The sequence below is a fragment of the Ambystoma mexicanum genome, chromosome 11 (assembly GCF_040938575.1).
Source record: "Ambystoma mexicanum isolate Mex_15411 chromosome 11, UKY_AmexF1_1, whole genome shotgun sequence".
NCBI classification, from domain to species: Eukaryota; Metazoa; Chordata; class Amphibia; order Caudata; family Ambystomatidae; genus Ambystoma; species Ambystoma mexicanum.
The window spans coordinates 1,436,217,745-1,436,240,658 of NC_090934.1; the positions used below are offsets into that span (position 1 = coordinate 1,436,217,745).

The following is a 22,914-nucleotide window of genomic DNA, read 5'->3' on the forward strand; positions in this document are numbered from 1 at the left end:
ACGACACCCTTTGACTTTTGCCTGGCTGTAATGGCGGCAGAAATGCAGGTAGTTCATAAACATGGCGCCTGTGGTCCGGGCATGGTTGCAGAGCAGGGTGCTTAATCTCAGATTGAGTTGTCTGCATGTGTAAACTTTATAGACTTGGAAGCAAGACGACACAGAGCAACACAGGTTCGATCCCCGGGTCGGCGCTTGGAAACCTCTGGGTATTAAGCGCTTTATAAAAAAATAACCTACCATTTAAACCCTCTTTAGAATTAGACGCTGATGCTAAATGGCTGATTTCCTGGTTTTTGAATAAACAACTTTAGGCCTGATTAACCAAAGTGTTTTATAATGGTGCTCTCCCATAGGAAAAGCTATGTGAATCAGACCCTTTGTGTCTTACTTTGGAAAACCATCTTGCAAAATAATGTCAACATGATGGCCTGGCGCTCTGGCAACCATGATGCTGTTGTGGATTTTTCTATGCCATATTAGAAATGGTATTAAGAAGGGTCTCCTGAATTTTGGGATTTGCATTTGGAGACTTTTCCTCTTGTATTAAGTGGATGGCTTAGGACTTTAAGTAGTGTTTCAGATCCAAGGAGCCACTGACAGAATGTTTTTTGCCACTCATTCCACTCATTTGTGCTTTTCTAGGCCCATTCCTATATTTTATATTTTATTAACACTAGGAAGTTCTTATTTACCTTTTATAAGCTAATCCGAATGTTCAGAAATCAGTCAATAACCTTCGTTATTGACTGCATTTTGATCATGCTGATTTTCGAAACCAAAAGGGAGACACTAGAAATTATTTCTCTGCATTGAAGTATAGCAATGCGATTTTCCAGAAGGATTTAATTCAACATGAAACTCTGTTTCTGCAGGTGTCCTTTTTTCACTGCATTTTCAACATGACAGGCAATATAATGCACTATATTGAATGCTAAACCCCAGAGAAAGGCTTTCACTTTCGTATAAATTGTGTTGTTAGTAGGATTTACACTGTGCACGGCTGTCATATGCATGGACTCTGGGTGCGGTGGCTGATCTGGTGAGAGAGAAAAAAAGCAAGATAGCTTTTATATTTTGTCGGTGTGTACAGACCAGAAGCAACATCAGCTATGCACGAGTCTATTTCTAGGATGTTTGTGTCTAGGGCATAGAGGCATTTCTGTCCAGATGGGAGCCTTGTGTGCACATGTTGCTAGGATGTAGTGACCTGGGCAGTGTCATGTGAGTTATATTAGAGCTCCATTATTTAATGTCTAAGTGTAGTGTCTGGTTGGGAGGAGCAGCGTTGATCTACATATGTGACCTCATTACAAGTTTGCCGGTCCGGAAACACCAATGCTGGTAAGCTTATCGGCACCATTGTTTCCGGACCGGCAAACTACGAATCTGCCTACCGGAACCGCTGTGCCCGACAAGTCGAACCCGGCCAGACATAGCGGCCACGGTAGGCAGACCGTCACGGAAGCACCGGCACCGTTAATAATGGTGCCGGTGCTTCCCTTGTCCCCATTCCTGTGGAATCCTATGGGACTCCATGGGAATGGGGACTCACAATTTACTGGTGTTTCCAGCAAGTCCTGCGCTGGTAAATGCTTATGGGTCCAGGGCAACCCGCTGGTAATACTGGCGTGGTTACTGCCGGACTCGTAATGAGGGTCCTAGTGTGTCTGAGCGTGGAAGATGAGACTGTTGTCACTGAAGGCACACACATCACACCTAGTTTCAGAGGCAGTTCAAGTTTTTGGTGGTCTTTAGGGCGATTCCTCTCCCTCTCTCTCTCTCTCTCTCTCCTCTCGATTTGCACTTCCCCCTCTCGAACCCAGGCGTCCCTTACACCTCAATTAGTATACACAGAAGGTTGACCCCTATTGTCTAACTCTATCTTTGACTCGTTATGAAGACCTAAGGTAGAACACCTTATCTATCGCAACTCCCTAAAGGACTTCCTCACTTTTCCTACACTATCTAGTTATTAGTGTCCTACTCAGATGTGGGAATTGTGCCTTACAAATACCATGTAGGATTCAGTCCTCCATCAAGCATGCCAAATCTCACATCTCCCTGTACTACTCTTTCCCCTTATCTACTTCCTCTCCCTCCACTTCTCTGTCCCCCTGATGTGTCTCATTCCTTCTAGGTCTCACCTCCACCCTTTGATACTTTTTTGCTCCCTCCTTCGCACTACTACGCCCTCCTCCACACTAATAATACCTCCTCCACACAATCCCTAGTCCACACTACTCCTCCCCTCTCTACAACATTTCTCCCTCCTGTACACTACGCATACACCCGCTTCAACACAGTATCATTTGCTTCATAAACACTCATTACACTAACCTTTCTTGTCACGCTCGCAACAGAAGCATGCACTCTTACACCACAGTACCACTTTCAATACAACACATTTCTCAAAAATCCCCTCCACACTCCACTGCTTCTTCATTCCTTCTGCTGGTCTCTTGGTCGTTCACCTCCACCACCTCTAAGCTCACCCAGACAACACACACTTCCTGCTTCCTAGTGCTCCCTTACATTCCCCCTTCCTCATGCGATTGACCTTCGTTCCCTGGCCAAATTATCCCTGTCTTCCCCTCTCAAGAGAGTGATATTTCATGTGTGGTTAAAACGTTTGACTAAGCCCCACCCACTGCCACCACACAAACCCTCCGCGGAACAGTCATGTCAGCCCGGGAAGGCTAGTGTTTATGTTCCGGGGCCCTGCTCCTGGCGTCTCTGAGGTAAGTTCAACGGGTTAGGGTGGGACTTTTTCCCTTCTTGGTCCTCTTAGTCTCTGGTGGTGTAGGGGATCTAGGTCTCACTGTTGGGGTGTGTCGGAGTCCCATGGTGGACACAAAATGATCTTCCATTGGCCGCGTAGGAGCCTGACTCTCTCCACTGCCCTTGTGTAAATCAATTAAGTTGGTGCCCATTCACAGGGTTGTCGCAGCTCTTCTCTCTGGGTCTGTTTCCACCTTCAGCTGTTGGGTGCAATGCGATTGGGCATCAGCTCGATCATCTGCATCTGATCTCAGCTTACTATGTTCTTTCTTGGCTTTGGTACTGCTTGAGGTCTCTCTAAAAGAAACAGAAACACACTGGCAAGTATCTGGTATTGGGGGTGCGTTCTGATAATGGTGGTCTGAACAGACGCATGCCGGTACTGAAGGGGTGACAGGAACTGAAGCCCTCTCAACTTCCACCATCCACCTCAGGGATAGAACTGGCTCTGGAGATCTACCTGGTAGGCCTTCCAACCATGGCTGAGAGGGGTTCACGTCCTCTATTGACAAGGCCAGGTTACTAGCCTTGTCACACTGCTAATGTTGGGAAGTTAATGGATTATTTAGAACATTGTTCCAATATTTCAGGAGCAAGATCACAGTCGGCACATATTGCATTTGAGCACCATGTATGAGAAACAAAGTGGGGAGTTGAATGACAGTGGGGTTATGGGGAGCAAACTCACCACAAGTCACATATCATTGTAGGCAACAAGTTATTATGTTGTCAGCATGGGGGCAACGTGAAGTTGGTGACAATTCCTACAAGTTGTGTAGTGTTTTTCTTTTGCTTCATTTTACCCGTTGCCCCACCCGTCTAAATAATCCAAGTTTACCCTGATTTACTTTTGTAGTCCAGTTTTTACTTTACTTTACTTTAATACTTATATAGCGCCACACACCTGCAGGCCTCAGGGCACACAAAAAACAGATACAAACAAACAAGAACAATAAAGAGGTTCGAGTCGGAAGCGGCTGTGTTACGAGTCCTGAGGTTGGAGGCAGGACGAGACAGGACGACAGTGCGGCTTGACTTGGTGGACTCTATAGTCTGTAGGTCCTTTCCTCAGATCCAGTGGCTGCGGGCTGCGGGCTACGGGCCGAGGGCTGTGCTGCGGGCGGCTGGCCGTTGGCGGTGCAGGTGCAGGAAGCACAGGAGGCACGGGCCACGCAGAGGAGCGCAGTGGAGTGCAGGGCATTTGGCTCCGAGGCTCCGAGGCCCCGAGAACGCAGTACGGAGCACGGAGGCAGCATCCCGAAGCTTCCGGAACACGGACTGTGGAGACGTGTGGAGACGTGGGGCCACTCCGGAAACTACACAAGTAGGTTATCGGAGAACTGGGTGACAGGACTGGAGCGGGAGTCGGCACAGCTAGCCGGCACAGCTAGATCCCCGACCCCAGTACCCTACGTGCCGGTTTGCGGTACTATGTAATGCAGTAGGGGTGAGGGTTGAGCTCTGACTGGGGGGGTCGGGGGCTGGGGCTGAGGGCCTCGCTCAGGCTGGTGACGGCTGGTGACGGCTTACAAGGTGCGATCAGCAGGCGCGAGTTATAGTCGTACCCACTGAACCCCCAAAGGTAAATTTTAAAGCCTCAACAGTCCTAGTGCACTCTTTCAGTCCCAGTGTAGTGGCGTCCTACCTGGGGTAGCGCACAGTCTAGTATTCCTCACACCTGAAGGAGGACTTTAACCTGGTAATCTAGCATACGCCCTCGTGCGGAATTAATACACTGAGGACATGCAGCGAGGGAGAAAAGTACCCCAGACAATCTATAATTTGCGGAAAGGCAAGACTATGCCATTGAGTGATGGCAAGGAAAATAGGAAGAAAGGCAATAAAGGCAAAAAGAATTTAAAAACAATGCCAGTGGTACAAGGAGCCATCACAGATTTCTTTGGAGTGAATCCACCACTAGAGATTAACTCAACAATAAACGAGGAAATTGCTGAATCGGGGAATAAGGAGAGTGTCTCACTAAATTCTACAAACTACGGGGACATAGACAATAATTCATTACTGGACCTCTGTCTGAGTATCCAGAGAGGGATGTCAACTCAGAATCCGGCAAAGGCTATTAACAATCCTATCCACCATACAGATAGTATTAATACTTCACTGGAAGAAGCCAATCTTGTGTCCAGTAGTGGACGTCTCTCGGCATCTCCGAATCTTGCGATGGCCTCTATGGAGGATGACCCGGAAAAGGAGGACAATGAAGAATTAAGTCCGCATACCAACAATATGGCAATAAGCGAGCTTCAATCATCTGTAGCTTCACTACAATTTGCTCTTAAAATACTTCTGCAAATGGTAGGGAACATATTGACAAACACTAATATCATCACGAGGACATTAGAGCGGAAGGATGTCCCGCGGGATGAGACAGAAGCGAACCTATCGGATGCCCTTCAAACTATGGAGGAGATGAAAGAAGCTGAAGAGATAATGGAAGAAGCCACCGAAGATGCTCCTCTGAATATGGTCCCGGAGGGCAACCCCCCAGTGGAAGACCTGTCAGCAATAACAGTAGAGGATTTAGAAATTCTACAGAGTCCTGGGATATATCTTACGCGGAAACAACGTAGATTGGCTAAAAGGGCTCTGAAAAACAAGAAAGTAGTATACAACTCTATACCTCCCAGCGTGAGACCTAAAGCAGCCATGGAACCTTTCTCCAAAAAAATCAGAAAAAGAAAGGCGCGAGCAGTAGCACGAGCCGCAAAAGCAAAGGGGCCATTGGCTGATTGGTTAGTGCCAGGAGAAAAGTATGAATTGGCTGACACAGATGAAGTTACACAGGAAGACACTGATCAAGATGAAAGTGTTATAGCTGACCCAGACGATCACACCGACCTAGTTGGTACAGACGAAACACCTGAGCCGTCACGGCCCGTGCAAATAGGCTCGGAAGAGGAAAGGAATTTGAATCGCATTTGTTATATTAAGAATCTGTACCCTAGTGGTAAAAATCCCTGGCTGGCGCGTTCAGAATTTTTAACTCGACTGCATTACATTCCCCAAATGAGAGTTATGAAATCTGGCGACTTCGCGTTTATTGAACCCTTATAGGTTCCTAATCCTCATGTTTCCGCAATACACTGTACTTTCTTAGCTTCAGCACAGTTGATCAGAAAATTTAAACAAGAACTGATAACTGTAGATATTGCCATCGATGTAGATCCTCAGGAGAGAGACCTTACTGAAGAACCTGAGGTAGCTACGACTGAGAAGTCACATACTCCTCTGGCCAGTCTAGTGGTGTCTGAAAATATGGCCAATACAGTGGCACCAAAAAATACAGCGATGTCCGAAATACAGCAAGCTCTTAAAATATTGCTGGAAGCTCTCCCACGAATGGCACAGAATCTCTGAAGTTTCTCATTTGTTTCATGGAATTGTCGGGGATTTGCCCACCTTTTAAAACCAGATGGGTCTATGGACTTATTACTGCAAAATAGTTGTATACGTCTCCAGGAAACTTGGGCAATGAATCCTTTACTGCTGGATGGTTTTGTGGTGCATCAGTCATTTGCCAAAAGAGGGGACAAAGGTCGTCCGTACGGGGGACTTCTTATAGGGGTGGCCAATACGGTCAATTCGCGGCAGATCCAGGTTAACGCCACTGATTACCACTTGGCGGTCGAGGTCCATTATCCCAATGACAATGGGCACAGCAGATTTTTACTGATTAACCTCTATAATCCCCCTGGAGCACTGATAAGGGAAGCTCTACAAGAAGCTATTCATGAGTTACTGACCTTTTGGACTCAAAGACCTGGAAATTTGGCGGTAGTGGTAATGGGTGATTTTAATTGTCATATGAAGGATGACCAGCTTGTCGCCCCCCACGCTGCCTTGAATGAAAGTTGCTTGATGACACACGATAAAAGAGATAATGAAGGGATGGGATGGCTACAATTGTTTGAGTCATGGGAATTATCCATGATCAATGGTCGAACAATGGGTGACAGGCCGGGGAAACACACTTGGTCTAATGGGACATCATTCAGTACTTTAGATTATATATTTATGTGTCCTGAAATGTTGTCCACAGTAACTAATATGAGGGTTATAGCCAATCAATGGAGTGACCATGCGGCTCTGATGTGCTCTCTACAACTCCCTCTCTCTCCTGCTAATAAGTGTAACACGGGCACTATCCAAACTAATCATGCAGGCTCTAGAATTATCTGGTCAGAGAGAAACATTAACAAGGCTACGGAAGCTCTCTCATATCCGGCCCAGGGTCCTCTTCCCTATTTTGAACAGTTGAACGTTAATGAAATAGAAGAATGGATCCTGGGATTCTCAGGATTACATGCCATCTCTAGGAAAAATTATATGTTAAAGCTTGGAGGTACGATTATGCCTTACAGTAAGGAAATTCGCGACGCCAAGAGAAGGCTTAGAGCAGAGATGCGGGGGCTCAGGGGACAAAATATAGCGTGCACTATCTATTATGATAAAGTCAGAAAAGCTAAAAACAAGTATAGAGCTAGCATTAGAAATATCAGAAATACAGAGAGGAACGTGAGAAACCTGAGGCTGGTAAAAACCATCTGCTCTGGAAACTCGCGTAACATATGGCAGTTACTGAAAGAGAACAAAGAGAAGGTCAAGGGCCAGCTGGATAATCCTATTGGAGAGGAAACCTGGGTAAGATTTCTTCTGGATCGTAATTCAGGAGAAGCAGATGTACCAATAACTACAACCAGGAAGAATTACTATCCCCCGCCCTTTGAGCCCTCTGAGGAGGCCATTCTAAATAAAATAACAACCTTGAAAGCTTCCAGAGCTCCTGGCCCTAATGGCCTAGCGAATGTTGTCATTAAGAACCATCCTACATTTTGGGCTTCTCTCCTCTCCATACTCTTTAAAAAGGTTTTAGCACAGGGGAAGATTCCTTGCACATGGCAAACGGCGATATGGTGCCGGTGTATAAAAAAGGTTGTCGTATGGACCCAAACAATTATAGACTTCTTTCCATGTTGGACATTACGGGAAAACTTTTTGCAGCGCTTTTGCTTACAGAATTGCAAAACTGGGCTGATCAGGCGAATATTCTTAGCAGGTTCCAATGTGGATTTCGTCGGGGTTTCTCTACCACGCACAATTTGTGGGTGATGGATACACTACAAACTCGGGCGTTCAATAAGGGACAACCCCCGCTCTACGCCCTCTATATTGACTTTAAGGCTGCATTCGACTCTATTCCAAGAGCCAGGCTATGGAAGAAACTTGAAGCTATGGGTTGTCCGCCTAGTCTCCTGTACTATCTTAGACAGCTGCATTATAATACCATGGTATACCTCAGGCTAAATCAAGAGGGCTCCCTGACTAGACAAGTGAGACAAGATAGAGGGGTAAAACAGGGATGCGTTACAGCGCCACTTGTGTATAATCTTTATGTACATGATATTCCAACAATGCTGGCCGAGGTGAATAACTGCCCCCCTAAAATAGGGGATGTACCGTGCGCAGTGTTGGCATATGCAGACGATTCAGTCATCTTTGACAACACTGTTGCTGGCATTAGGCGCTCAGCGGTGGCACTATGGGAATATGCCAAGATCAATGGGTTAACGATTAACCTGGATAAGACTAAAGTTATAAGATTCACGAAGAAAAAAGTCTCACGTGTTGAGCTCTGGGTGCAGAATAACAACATACTATATTCCCCCTCCTATCGTTACCTCGGAGTTGAAATTGAACCACGGGGTGATTATTCCCTGTGTAGACAAGGCAGGAGAATAAGGGCGCAGCAAGTAACAGCTTTCATTGCGTCATTTACCCGTAGACAGGCTGGTTTCACATTATGGGGGACGAGACACCTGTACATACAGGTGTTTGCACCGATGATCACGTATGGGCTGGAAGCCCTGACCTCATTTGACCTAGCCTGGCTTCAAGTGGTGGAGGGAAAATTTTGGCGGCGCATACTGGGGTTACCACCGAGTGTCCGTATGGCCTTGATAAGACTTGAATTGGGTTTACCTTCACTTAAAGCAATGGTGCTTAAAAAAAGGGTGAGCTTCTATCTCAAGATGAAGAGCAGCTCTCCCAATCCTCTATTGGCTACCATATATTTAGAAGTAAGTAAAAAAGATACTTCTTCCCCTCTTCAGAAAAGTATGATCCAATTATTGAGAGATATTGGTTGGATAAATAGAGGGTCGACCGTTTCCCAGGAGGCTTTAGTAGCCCTGGGGAAAAAGGTAGATTTATGGGATTGGTTGGAGAACTTTTCTCATCTAGGATGTTTAAAGTCATGTGCTTTTGTAAAGTATCGACTGTATAGCTATATGAAACCTCAGGCCTATCTGCACTTATGCCCCTCTGTAAGGCTTAGACGGTTTATTATTCTTTTCCGTTTGGAGCAATTACCAACCTTTTATAATGTGGGATCGAGGGAAAAAATTGCAACTGTTGATAGAATATGTCGTCTATGTGCTCTTTCGGAATGCCTGGAGACGGCCAAGCACCTACTGACAGAATCCTCTATTATGAGACCCTCAATTGCTAAATACCTTGGAGAATTTGCTCACAACCTGGAATCTATACCCGAAAATCAATTTTGGTTATATTGCACTAATACATCTAATATGCACCTTTTTATTGCATTATACAATGTATGGCTACAAATTGAAAAAGTGCTGGGCATTATGATCTAAAATGACTAAAAGTGTTTTTATATGAAGGTTTTATTAAGATTTTGGATTCCGCTAAAGATGTATGTTCTTAGATATATTTATTTTTATATTTCACTCTGTCTCTTCTTTTTTTTTTTTTTTTTTTTTTACGGTATTTTTACTTCACCTTTTCTTTTATCTACACAAATGTATAAAGTGAAATGTTATTCTCTTTTCCTTTCTCTCTTTGGTTATGTAAATGTAATATGTGTAAAGTTTGAATTTTTTCAATCTGTATCACATTAAAAATATTATTATTATTATAAAGAGGTATGCCAGGCTCAGAGCATTAGTGAACTCCTTTGTTGAAAGGATGTGTCTTTATCGCTCTTTTAAAATGATTCAGACAAGAAATAGCCCACAGTGTGGCTGGAAGCTCATTCCACGCACTAGGCACCCAGGTATCAAATCAGACTCTCCAGTACTTTTGCAGTTTGAAGCGCGGCTGGAAGAGCATTTTGTTGTAATTCGAGCAAAGAACTCTCCCACACAGTGCAGCCTTCAGACGATCAACCAGATATGGGGGAGCATTACCGAAAAGGCATTTATGTGTCAAAGTGAGGGTTTTGTGGCGAATTCTTTCTTCACAGGCACCCAGTCAAGGGAACTGCTAGCAGCAGTGATATGATCCCGCCTGCCAAGTCCACAAACAGCCCTTGCAACCCCATTCTGGGTGGTCTAAATTTTACTCTAGATAAAGAGGTACCATGTTGCAATAATCCAACTTGGAGTTGATGAGAGCAGAATCCACGAGAGATCTTTTCTCCTTGGAAAGATATGGACGAATCTGTCTCAGCAGTCTGGTGATATAAGCACAAGAAAACCGCAAATTATCTGTGTGCTTGCTAAACTATAGCTGGGAGTCGACTAAAAATACTCCAAGAGTTTTGCCATGAGGGGCAACTGAAATAGGACAGCCAGCTATCACAAATTGATTATAACAAGAGTCCAGTTTTCTTAACCTTTGACCATAACCTACAATCAAGAGTTCAGATTTGTTCTCATTCAGTGCTAGCAAATTCAACGCCATCCATTAATGAATCGAGGTGTAAATCTGGTTAATGGCCACAGAGTCCTGGGCGTGATCACCTGAATGTTTGAATAATATCTAAGTGTGATCTGCATAAATTGTGTAGCTGACTCCCAAGCTGTCCAGAAGGTCGAAGATAGGCCGGGTGTACATATTTAAAAGGGTTGGTGATAGACAGGAGCCCTGCGATAGCCTGCAGGTAAGATGAACTGGGCAGGTTTGATGATCACCACAGCAACCTGTGCAGAGCGGGGCCCCAAAAATGACTCAATCCAAGCCACGCACTCCCAGAACATTTCCCAATTTCAACCAATCTTGTAGCCAGCATTATCAGAAGAGCAATGTGACCTTTGTCAACAATGTCCGCAGTGTCCCGTGCTTGCCACAGAAGCCAGATTGGCGGAACGCACGTAAATGATGTGTCTCAATAAACTCCTGCAGCTGTAGGTACACTCGCCTATCCAGGATCTTCAAGAGGAAAGGAACATTAGTAATGGGGCGGTAATAACTAGTTTTTGCAGGGTCCAGATTTTCCTTTTATAACAGGGGATAATCCATGCCTCCTTGAGGCAATCCGGCACACTGGAGTCTACAAAGGAGGCATTAGCAATCATGGCGGTCCAGGCGTTGAGGAAGTCTAGGGAGCCCTTATGAATGTTAGCTTGGCAGACATCTCCTAAACAGGAGGTAGGTTTCATGTGTTCACAATTGTAAACACTTCACTTTCAGTTACCTGTCTAAAAGTAAACTTAGGCTGGTCTTACAGAAAGAGGAGAGTGTGGAATACTTTAAGATGCATCAAGAGGGGGCTTGATATTCTCCAAGAGAGTTCATTGAGTTTTAATGTCTTGTGAATTCTTCTTGAATAGACTGGCACCAAAGATTGCTTTTTTCAGTCTCAGGTGCCTGAATCCACTTCCCTTCTAGCTCTCTCAAATAGCAAAGAGTTTCCTAGAACTGGATTTGGCCTTTGCTCTTCTAAAATTATAATCGGACTACTTGGCCAAGAAAATGGCTCGCTTATAATCCAACACAGCCTTCTTTTAAGTGAGCATGAAATCAGGACATGGATCTTTGCGCCAGGCATGTTCACAGGCCCTCTTCATTTTCCTACACAACATGATTTAATTACAGACCCAAGTATTTTTCTTTATTTCACTTTTTACTGTTTTCAAACAGACTGGTGCCAAACGGTCAGTGGCCCCCAGCATAACCTAATGGAATTGGACAACTAATTAATTAGTATTAGTGATTGATGATAACCTGGATAGGCTAGGTATAACTCAGGCAGGAAGGGCCTCCTGCGTAAAATTTTTAGGTTCCTCACCGTTTTAGTTCTCCAAGGATTGGTATCAGATGTTGTATGTTAAAATCCAGTCCAAAGTATTGGCCTCTCTGTGTGTGGCAGCCTAGACATGGTGGAAAAGGCCTTAATGTCCATGGGGCATTCATGAGGGGCACAGCGTCCGGGTTCAAATAATTATCAGCCCACACCTTAAAATCACCTAGCAGAATCAAGCTAGTTAATTTAACTAGTACAGGATTCACAGTTGTCAAGTGTCATCACATTGGCGGTGTGCATTTTAAGGGTCTCCTTATAGATGAGAGCCACCCCTCCCCTACCACTGATCTCTGGAGCCAGTCCAAACTACCCTGAGCATAGTGTACTCATAAGGGGTTGCCAGGAAGGCTGAGTGTTTGGAAGCATCATGGAGCCAAGTTTCAGTAACAGCCAGGATGTTCACTCCTGAATCCATCAAGGAGTCCGCTAGTTCACCTGCATGTTCAACAAAAGAATGTGTGCTCAATAGGGAATCTTTCAGGTGAGTAGTATTATGGCACGGGCCTAGGCTTTGTGCCGCCAAATTCTTGTGCCCCACCCTTGAACTATTAGTTGACAGGCAATAAAGGGTAGGGGTTAGAAGTGACCTCACCTGCCAGCTCAGCAAACGGCTCATAAGCCTGAACATTGCCTGGGAAGGCAGTATTGAGTTGCACATCAGGAGGGCTGGTAGTAGAGAGTAAGAACATCCGAGCACTAACTACCTTCACAGTAGAGCCATCTGCGGCAGGCACACTTTCTGTGGACCCAACCAGACAAGCAGGGGAAACCAGATCCACTCTCGACCCTGAATCATAACTCGTAAGAGCTCTCAAGAAGGTGTCAATGAGGGGAGGTTCGGGGTGTGCAAGATCACTCATGAAATGAGGTACCAAGCCGGTAAAATCATTGTACGAATCAATGCAAGCATCATTAGTCAAAGTGAATCCTGCAACACCATTGAGTGATCTGGATGCTCTACTGGGCCGGCAATGGTTGTCCTGTGACATATGCCAAAGTCCATGGCAAGATAAGAGGCAAGGATCTCAGCACGGCTGGACCGTCTAGCATCAGAGAGTGCGGGCTCAGCAGAGGAAGATTTCAGCAAGTTACTGCACATTATGTCGATGGGAGCATCGGGTGCATACCCAACCCAGCAAATAAAAGAAGCACAACACCCTGAAATAATGAAATGCCAGCCAGGAGGGGGCAACAGATTCAATTACTTAAGAACAGGTACAAGAGATAAGAGAGCAAAACAGGAAACCTAAAAGCAAGAGAGCAAATTTACCTTTGAGCCAACCTGTAACATCAATCTGCCTTACCAACGTCGACACGTCCCAGATGCAAACCGACACAAACCGGCGTCAAACGCCGGCGCTCATGCCCCTGATTAGGAAGGAAAGAGCATCGGAAGGACACTGCGAGATGTCGTTTCCCAGGAAAAGTAAAATGTTGAAATCACATAAACTATTTCCCAGATATAGAGATTTGAAGTAAAAATGTCCTACCTGCTTAACAGCTTACTAACAGCAATTTCCTGCTTAATCTAAAAACACTACACATACAACGAAGCTCGAACACAATTCAAGTTTGATAATTAAGGAGCACTTAATAATTAGGATATTTATACACCAGCACAGACTGCTAATGCGCCTGATTTGGAAGGAAAAAGCACCCCAAGGACAATGGGTGATGTAGTTTCCCAGAAAAAGTTAAATGATGAAATCACGTACAATATTTTCCAAATATGGAGATTTAAAGTAAAACGTACTTCCTAGCCTGCCTAACAGCTTTCTAACAACAATGTCCTGCTTGATCTAAAAACACAACACACACAACAAAGCAGGGGCAGAATTCAAGTTTGACAATTAGTCTGGATCATTTGTTAATCCTACTCTTCTTGACACACATCATTGTAGCAATGCTGTTTTGTGGTCAACGGCTGGGATCAAAAACAATGCACAGGTTCTTATACTACGCAAAGATAATTCTTGCTAGCTCGATTGTTTAGAGTTTCCTCTTACCAGAAGTAAGAAAATGTGCAGACTTGAATTACGACAGTGCAGGAAGGAAAGAACTGGAAGACAGACCCTCTCTGTCTACGTGTCAAGACTCTGGAACCTCCTTCCCGTCAACATCAGACTTGCCCCATCACTTGTACAGTTCAGGAAACAGCCCAACACCTTCCTCTTCACCTAGGTCCACACACTCTGCACTCCCCACCCTACCTGAGACTCAATGATCTGCTCCCCACTGTCTTCACCAAATGCTGCCAATTGCCCACCCTCCCCTGCTAGCTCCCCACTCCTTTTTTCTCTGCTTCCCTTTGTTCTTCCCCCTATGATTGTTAAGAGCTCTGTTGCTTCCCAAAACTAGTTCTGTATTCAATAAATGCCCTGATAATAATAATAATAATAATAATAATTATCATAATAATAATAACATTGAACTCAATGTATTATCTTGTTAAATCCGTTCCAGTTCAAGATGCGTACAAACAAAATGGTTATCTTACAAAGGGCACCCTTGTTATTCAAACACTACAAAATAAACCACATAAAATTAACTAACTCAATTTTTCCATTTACATTACTCAGTATTAAACTAACATTTTTTACTTCACCACACAGGTGCAGAAACTGTGAGCTAATAGTCTTGAAGACCGCGGTAGAAGTCATTATCACTTGGGGTAATAACCATTCCACAATTTATGTCCATCGACTTCGCCTTCGGTCATATATTGAGCTTAGTCATTATCCAACAATAACGATCCATTCCTCAATTTATAAAGCAGACTATGAACTGAAATGTGATCTGTACATTTACTGTATTCTCTTTAAATGAGGTCATCCAATGGGTCAAGGGGCAGAAGCTTCTCCAGGAGATTGCTTGACCTACATGTCATTCGAGCAAGGTGGTGTGCACAGCTCGTGTCCATTGACCGCCATTTTCCTGATTTCAGACAATAGCATTAATAGTTTTGATAACAGGCAGTATTGACGTTCACGCTTAACTCAAATACTGAGAGTGACAACATTGGGAAACGTGGATACATTGTGATATAAGTTTTTTGTTATCTCTTTGGGGTATTCAGAATGTTACATCAACAAAAAGTATTAGCCTAGACAACACTCTGTTTAAATGAGTTGTATTATTGTATATATATGTAAAGATCATATGCCCCCTCTTGAATTAACTCTTCTCAACATAGCACTAACAATGTTTCTCTTATTAGGGAACTCTGTTTAGCTGCCATGTATCATGCCAACTATTTATTTAACTTGAATATCTCACCCTGTTAACACCTTGTATTGCAGTAAATACAACCTTGTGAGCACATCGTGCTGCATTTGTATTTTTATTTATTTGATCTTTTGCAGAATGGCAGGCACATCACCTTTCAACCCCTTCACAGTGGTGGGTGCAGAGTGGAATCATTCTGCATGTGGATTGCATTGGAGCTGCTCTGATAGCTGTTAGTTGGCCAGTTCTTGGCACAGGGAAGCTGGCTTGTCCAGGGGCGGGAACATATGGTCAGCTCCTTATTTGTGATAAGGGCACCCACTAGTGTCTGGAAGAGTAACAAAGGCTGCTTTCGAGATGCATGTTTAGGACCTTCTTGGATGTGGGTTATATGTGACGTGACTTGTGTTGTATCACCCTACCTTCCGTTTTAGGGTCCCTGTAACCTTCTGAGGATAGCTCGGGGGCAACGTGCTTGCCTTGGAAACAAGACGATACCAGTTCAATCCCCGGGTATGTGCTTAGTGTGTTCTCCTTCCACTTAAAATTGACATCACAGAGACTTGCCATTGTTGCACCTGGCATTCAGTGAAGGTGTTTAGCGAGGGATATAATTCTGCAGGTAGGTAGTACTTTTTTTACCCTGAAGTATCTGAATGATGACTTGATCCTGGACCCCTAATTATTCCCCTTGAACCTGTGGAGTGATTCCATATCTGTCATGGTAAGAGCCATCTTGCTCCAGCTCTGGCAGAATATGGGACTGATTCTGGACCCTTTGTAACTTTTCAATTTCTTTTCTTAACATTAAGCCACAACCCAGCTACACGACTTGAAGGACTCTCTTTTGTTTGACCCTGTGGTGGATCTAGGGAAGGTTTGTAACTTCTATGAGGCGGTCTACATGCCAGGTGAATGAAAGACCTGCATGGTAAACCCTGTCCATTGTCTTTACTTCCAGAGAAGGTGACGGTGGCCCTTTCCTAGCATTGGTTGGAGGTTGGTTACCTTTGTCATACACTACTGACCGGTTGAACGAGATCGACGTTGGCAGCCAACGAGGATCAGATGCTGTTAAAAGGTGTCAACCTGGTGCAGTGATCTTCAGACTGTTTAGGCCTGCCCCCCCCCCCCCCAAGCAAATGTGTGCAGGCCGGGACCCTCCTCCCCAAAAATGCCAAATGGTCATAAGTCCAAATGGCTATGAACTATCGCACACCGTCACCGCACCCTACTTCCAGTATAGTCCCTGGGCTCCCCCATCTGCTCCCATCACAGTCTCTGGGCTCCTTTATCCCACTCCTACCCAGTCCCTGAGGTCTTCCCTCCCCACCACAGACCCTGTGCTCTCCCCAACCGGCTGCCACCACTATCCCATGGCTCCACCCATCCTGCTCCCACCGCAGTCCCTGGGCTCCCCCACCCTGCTCCCAGCACAGTCCCAGGGCCAGTGGCGGCTGGTGAATTTTTTAAGTGGAAGGCAATAACTATTTGCCCCAGATATGCCATTTCTACCGAGCATAGCGAGGGAGCCCAAACCAATTAAGGGGTCTCAGGGGTTCCCCCCAGGAATTCTTTTAAAATAATGGGTTCAAATGTTGCATTTTAGAGCTAAAATAGATATCTATAATAAAAAAAAAACTGGCCTATACGGCAATAGGGCAATGCCAGACCAAAAATGCTAGTGTTGCCCAGTTTATTGGGTCTAAATGTGCCACTTTTCTGGCCAATGTGGCCCAGTTTGAGGAGTTACTTAACTATGCAGCTAGTAGTTTTGACCGTTGTTGCTGAAAAAATATTCCTTAAATATCACAATATTCTTATATTTTAACAAAAACAACCCGTTGGGTACTATTCAAACAGTCTGCCACTAAAGGAATGCATTGCCATTTGCAACTGCGGGACACTTTTTCTTTGGTGCCCGAGACACTTTTATGCTCCAGTCCGACCGCGCCTGCCCATTTCCTTCATTTAAAAAAAAAAGATGTTTTTTAAAATTTCAGGCTGGGGACTTCCCCCTCCTCCCTCCCCGAAATGCAGCATGTGGAGGCTGGGGGGATTTGCGGGGCCCCACAGTTTGAACACCTCTGGCCTAGTGTTAGCCTAGCCAGGGGTGATTAACCCCAGATTGATTTGCCATGTATGATATTGTCTGTCCCCCACAAGCAGCGTATCCTGGGCTGCGACCTAATGGGTAACTGGTACTAGGGATCCTTATACCATGCCAAATATGCTGAGAAATATCCTTCCAAAAAGGGAAGTGGACCCTGATTATTCAGCGCTTGAAGTCACCCCCCTCCTCACCCACTGAGCGGACAGTGGCAAGAGCAAACCAAACAGCCCGTGCCTGCACAGAAGTCACTCTCTCTCTCTGCACCTTTGAAGTGGCGAACTCTGTGGTATTCCTGGCAGGTGTGGTTCACCATGCTGCATGCAGCGAGCTTCTGTGTAACAGTCGTGGCCTCCTTGGATCTTCTGAACTGTCCTCCAGTGAAACTGGGCATCAAAGGGGGCTTGCATCTTTCAACGTCAATCTACCTGGCCATCTGGGCACCTTCAGGATCCACGTTGATATCACAGCAGGAGACTGTAAGCACAGGTAATTAATGCATACTACATTATCTGAGGTAAAAGCTGCAAGTGGGACATAAACTCTGGACACTGTGCTTGCACTCATATGAATTGCACTCACCATTGATCATATCCGCTTTGGCGACACTCCTCTTCTTTTAATCCATGCTCTTGTCTCACTCTGTAACTCTGCATGCTACCCTTGACCCAGAAAAACATGGCCAATTGTGCAAACACATCCTCTCTCCCGAAGGCTTTCAGTGGAAGAAGTCGAGAACATTGGAAAATGCTGACAGAAAACTTTAAGAACTCATCCTTGAAATGAGACTAATAGTAAATAACTTAGGACAAACAATAGGCTCACTAACTGTGAAAGTATTGGCCTTCCAGCACAAAATAGAATAGCTGTGTGGTAGGAAGCAAGAGTCACTTTAGTGGCTTAAATAAAGCAAAAGACACCCTTAAAAAATGACTCAGCCCCAAAGTATCTGAATTAGAGAAAGAGCTCAAGTCAGTGAGATTGCAGACAGAAGACTTTGAATTGCATTCCAGAAGAAACAATATCGATATTGTGGGCATCCCTGAGGTGGCCACATGTGGATCAGTGGAAATGTTAATCAAGAAAAACCTGATCATCTTGGAGAAGCCAGTGTTTGCCAACACTTCCTGGTGGAATGAACACATTCATCCCTGGCCCCTTGTCCTGAACCCTGTCAACTTCTGCTGCCAATGATTGCCTGCTAGAAACTGCTAAAGAAATGGGAGTGTAAACTTTAAAACTGCCTGGCTCTAGATTTCTCCCAATTGCAGTCAGGCAGTTCAGACCCCCTGGAAGGCCTTCAGGGAATTAAAGAAGATACTACAAGACAGTATCATGTGACATCAAATGTTTTTTCCACAGAACACGAAAATCCTAAACAACAGCAAATCACGCATCTCTACTGACCCCGAGGATGCACTACATGCTCAGTAACATTGTCATGTATTGCCCACCATAGCTGTCCCTTAAAAATGGTTGCAGGTGCTCTATATGTTCCAGACAGGTCCAGCATGGCCCTGTTTCAATGTGCTTTTCTCACGACTAGATGGGTGGAGGCAGTGCTGCACAACATCTGCTTATGACAGTATGGGCCATGCGCAGAGACACCTCCAGGCGAAGAGCAAGTAGTTGATTTTACTTCAATGTTGTTGTTACATGTCGATTCCTGCAGCTGTGGGGACCTATTTAATAAAAGTGCATATGTTATTGGAATGGTGATTTGTATTATGTTGACGTTGCTATATGTTCACCCTTGCATTGACCCATCTGCTTTATGTGTGTAGGTTGTTGGGGTGATATGTGTGCTGCTTGGTTGGGGTGTGTAGGGGATGCTAGGATTTTTTTAAATTTTTAATTTGCATTTTTAAAGCGCTCACACAGCCCAGGAGCATCGAGGCGCTGTTACAAGAATATGTCTCGTAGTTGCGTATTCATAACGCGCTTAATACCCGGAGTTTTCTAAGCGCGGGATCGAACCTGTGTTGCTTCATGTCATTTTGTTTCCAAGGAGAGCACATTGGTGCTGAGCTATCCTCCCGGGACTTATAGGATGGCTAGGTTGTGTCTTAAACACGTATTACCTCTCATATTTGTCACATCTTCTATTCCTTCTCAGTCAGTCAAGAGCGAGATTTATTTCAGCAATAAATTGCCCTAATATCACATACAACAATTAACTGAACAGCAAAGCTGACAGAAAATATACAAATAAATACTTCAATAAAAATGTCTCAATAAGGACATATATATGCTTTTCTAACTAATTTTGTGATACCGGAGGGCAACCAGCAGAATCATGACCTCCTAAGCTGTTCGGCGGTCACCCCCGACCCCGCTTTGTGACTCAGCTACTGAGGGACGGCTGCTGAATTCTCAGCACCTGAGGAGGGACGTCAGGCGATGGACGTTCTACACTGCCCACCATCTTACGAGACCTGGAGACTGCTGTAGTGTTCACTAGGCACTGGGGGCAAGCCTCGTCCAGTCTCCTGGTCGCCAGTAGACCCTCGATCCCTATGCGGTGCTTCCGCTTCAGGAGTTAGACAGAAACCACAGCGCACCCACACCACCACCGGAGGCCGGACACCCGCTGTACTATGTTGTTGAAACTGGCGGGTCAAAATGGAGGTGAGTCCTCAGTGGGGGGAATCCTGATGTTGTGCTGATACTGTGAAACCATCGAGAGAGCCACGGCACCTTAATCCTTCTTTAGAGGCCCCCTGCGATGGACAGCAGCAACCTGTTCGTCCCCACAAAATGTTATGAACAATTGAAGATTGTTGTTGGGAGAGGCTTATTCCAATTAATGTTCTTCTATGGCAGTTCAAGTGGCAGCTCCCGACTTAGCTTAGCATTCATAGACATAAAAAAGTAAATACATTCATATGGGCAGTTTTTCTTGTGTCAATCTCATTCATGCATTAATTGCAGCAGTCAGTGGATAGGTTAGTTCTTGCTAAATTCTTATGTTCCTCTGCAGATACAGCGGTAACGGGGAGAACCGGAAAATCAGGAAGTCTCTGGGCATCGTTATGGAGTAGGAGGAACTCGTCCCAGTGAAATTAATGAGATACTAAAGACAAGTTAGGACTCATTCCAGTTTCCCTTGATCCCGCTGGTAATTCCTGCGGGATACAAGGAAACTGCCCCTATCGTCTCCATTGCCTGATATCCGGTATTACTGGGTATTGCAGGCGGCAGAGACACGGGTAAATCCCATTCCATGGAGTCCCATTGGACACCATAGGATGGGATTTCTGGAATTATCGGCACCGGTAGGACCGGTGCCGGTGATTCTGGCATTTGCTGGCAGGGGCCAGACCTACAGGCATGTCAGGCCTATTGGTAGATCTGTGCCAACGCTGGCAAAACTTTGTCTCCCCGGTCCAGAAAAAATGAATTACCAGCATTTTTAATGGCATTTTATCTGGACCGGGGAACTCCCAATGAGCTCCAAAGCCATTTAAGTGGAACTGTGTGACTTTGGTAAATAACATGACTAATACGCCTGAAAGAGGAGGTATTAAGAACTTGACACATACACCCTGGAAAGAAGGATACGTTTATAAATATGAATGGGAAGTGAAGTCAAGCGAACCAAAAAAAGAGAAGAGATATTCTAACTGAACAACCCCAGGAGATGGTGAAGGTCAAACCCCTACAAAGAATATCCAGCCTGAAAAGGCCTGCGTTATAAGAAGCAGGAACGTGTATAAGCTTGAATAAAAGTACAAGAAAGAGTGATCAAATTAACTTGAGAACAACTGTCCCAAGTGGTGAGCCTAATCCCAATCCCAAGTGTAAAAGAATTACAAGACCTTGCCCAGAAGGTGGAAGGGACTATTTGAAGATATTTTACTGAAGATGAGACTTTGCCATAAGAGAATACCAGAGAGGGGAGCTATTCTCCTTGTAGAATTCAAGTTAGTTAAAGTAGTTGTAGGGTCACGTAGAACTAGTTTTGGGCTGTGGGCACATTCATGATGGACGTTCTGATGACTGACAAGCACATTTAGTTATTTATATAGTCATGGGTAAGTAACCCTCTAGCAACAGTGAAAGAAAGGCCTTATCTATATTATTTTAATAAACACCCGTACAAGTGTCCGCCTACTTCTTCCGACCCACCACAGTGCACAAGAGTTAGAAATATCCAGCTTCTTGTTACCTTGTTAATTATCCTCCTCCCCGTCCTCACAATACTCCCACACATCAATTTGGCTGTTGCATCCAACCTCTTCCTGCTCTCCGAACGACACAGGAAGTGTACAGAGTGTGCGCGGGCCTTTTATGGGATAGGAGGCGGGGATTTTGAAATTACTTTGGTTTTGACTTCAGAGCTGCCTGCCCCGTGGACTAAACTCCTTTGGGCGATGAGGACTGGGACGAAGCAGATATCACTAGGCGTTGTGAAGATTGCCATCGCGTAATGGAGGGGGTGCTTTACAATTTAGTTCACAGGAGCCTTAAATGCTTAGCTGACCATAATTCTACAAAAACAGCCCTCTCGGCCGCACATTAAGCCAGCATCTGTGCCGAAAGGTGCATTTAGGCTTAGAAAGGTTGCGTTTTAAAAAATATAAGAATCAATTGCACAAATTCTGTTGAGAAATATCTTTTGCTAATGAATCCGTGTATTTTTCCCCATAATTGAAAAGTAAACTTCCTAAGTAACGTGACATCTATTAATCTCACCACAGAACCTTTGAACCCACGTCATCCAAACCAGTCTACACTGAGCTACATGTTAGTAAAAAGATTTTGTGTCATGCAATTAAGAAGTCACAGTGGCTTCTGCTACCACATGCATCTAAGGAATTGTAGGTTCAATTTGGACATTATTTTTAAAGAAATTAGACAGGAGCAAACATTTTTAAAGGAAGTTGTTGAATGCTCGGGGATGGTCTGCCTGGCGTATCAGGAAAGCACAGCAGTATAGAGAGCACATTGGCAAACCTAAGTGCACTTTAGCGAAAGAGTTAAACGTGTTTTAGTATTAACCAATTAGAATCGATTGTCACTCTATCTGCCCTGGAGAACAGTGAGAGGCTGGGCAGGCGTGATGTGTTGTTTCAGTCTCTGAACATCAGGACACACAGAAATTCAGAAACCGGTGCCATGGATGTTTGGAAATGCTTAGCCGTAAATTGCCGCGCAGCCACCATAGAGGCGGTTTTGTCGAGGATTTTAGATTACCTATATAGCGTCGAGATACATTTACCCTAGATAAAGTATGTCCAGTCCTGCGCTCTCCTTACATGCCAATGTTATTCTCAGGATTGAGCCCAAATGCTTCATGTAAAATGAACTGCAACCCTGAAGGAATTTGTTTGGTTCATTGAAGTCTACGACTAGAATGTTGAAGACATGGAGGCACCCTTGCAACCCTTGCAGGCTCGGATTGGGTTATGGGGCAATAGTCACAGGAGGATAGCTCAGGGGCAACGTGCTCGCCATGGAAGCAAGACGACACGGAGCAACCCAGGATCGAAACCTCTGGGTATTAAGCGTGTTATAAATAACCTATCACATCATAGAGCAATGCACGAAGGGGCAGCACATCTGGCAAGTGTTGGCTTCTCTTCTTCTGGGGCAATGTAGACCTTTTTAATGCACTCTGAACCTAGTAGTTATGTCCAATGTTACAGGCCCAGTAGGCGTTCAAATGTACCATTTGCTTCAAGTTTTAATGAACAGGTAACTCTCAAAGACTAATGAAAGGGATTCACGA

The 22,914-nt window shown here is 44.8% G+C and overlaps 1 long non-coding RNA gene across 1 annotated transcript in view; it reads right to left on the minus strand.

Annotated features, from left to right (window-relative positions):
* LOC138504517 (uncharacterized) overlaps positions 1–22,914 on the minus strand; it is a 510,474-nt gene that overhangs the window by 487,030 nt on the left and 530 nt on the right. The gene's annotated exons all lie outside the window — the stretch shown is intronic.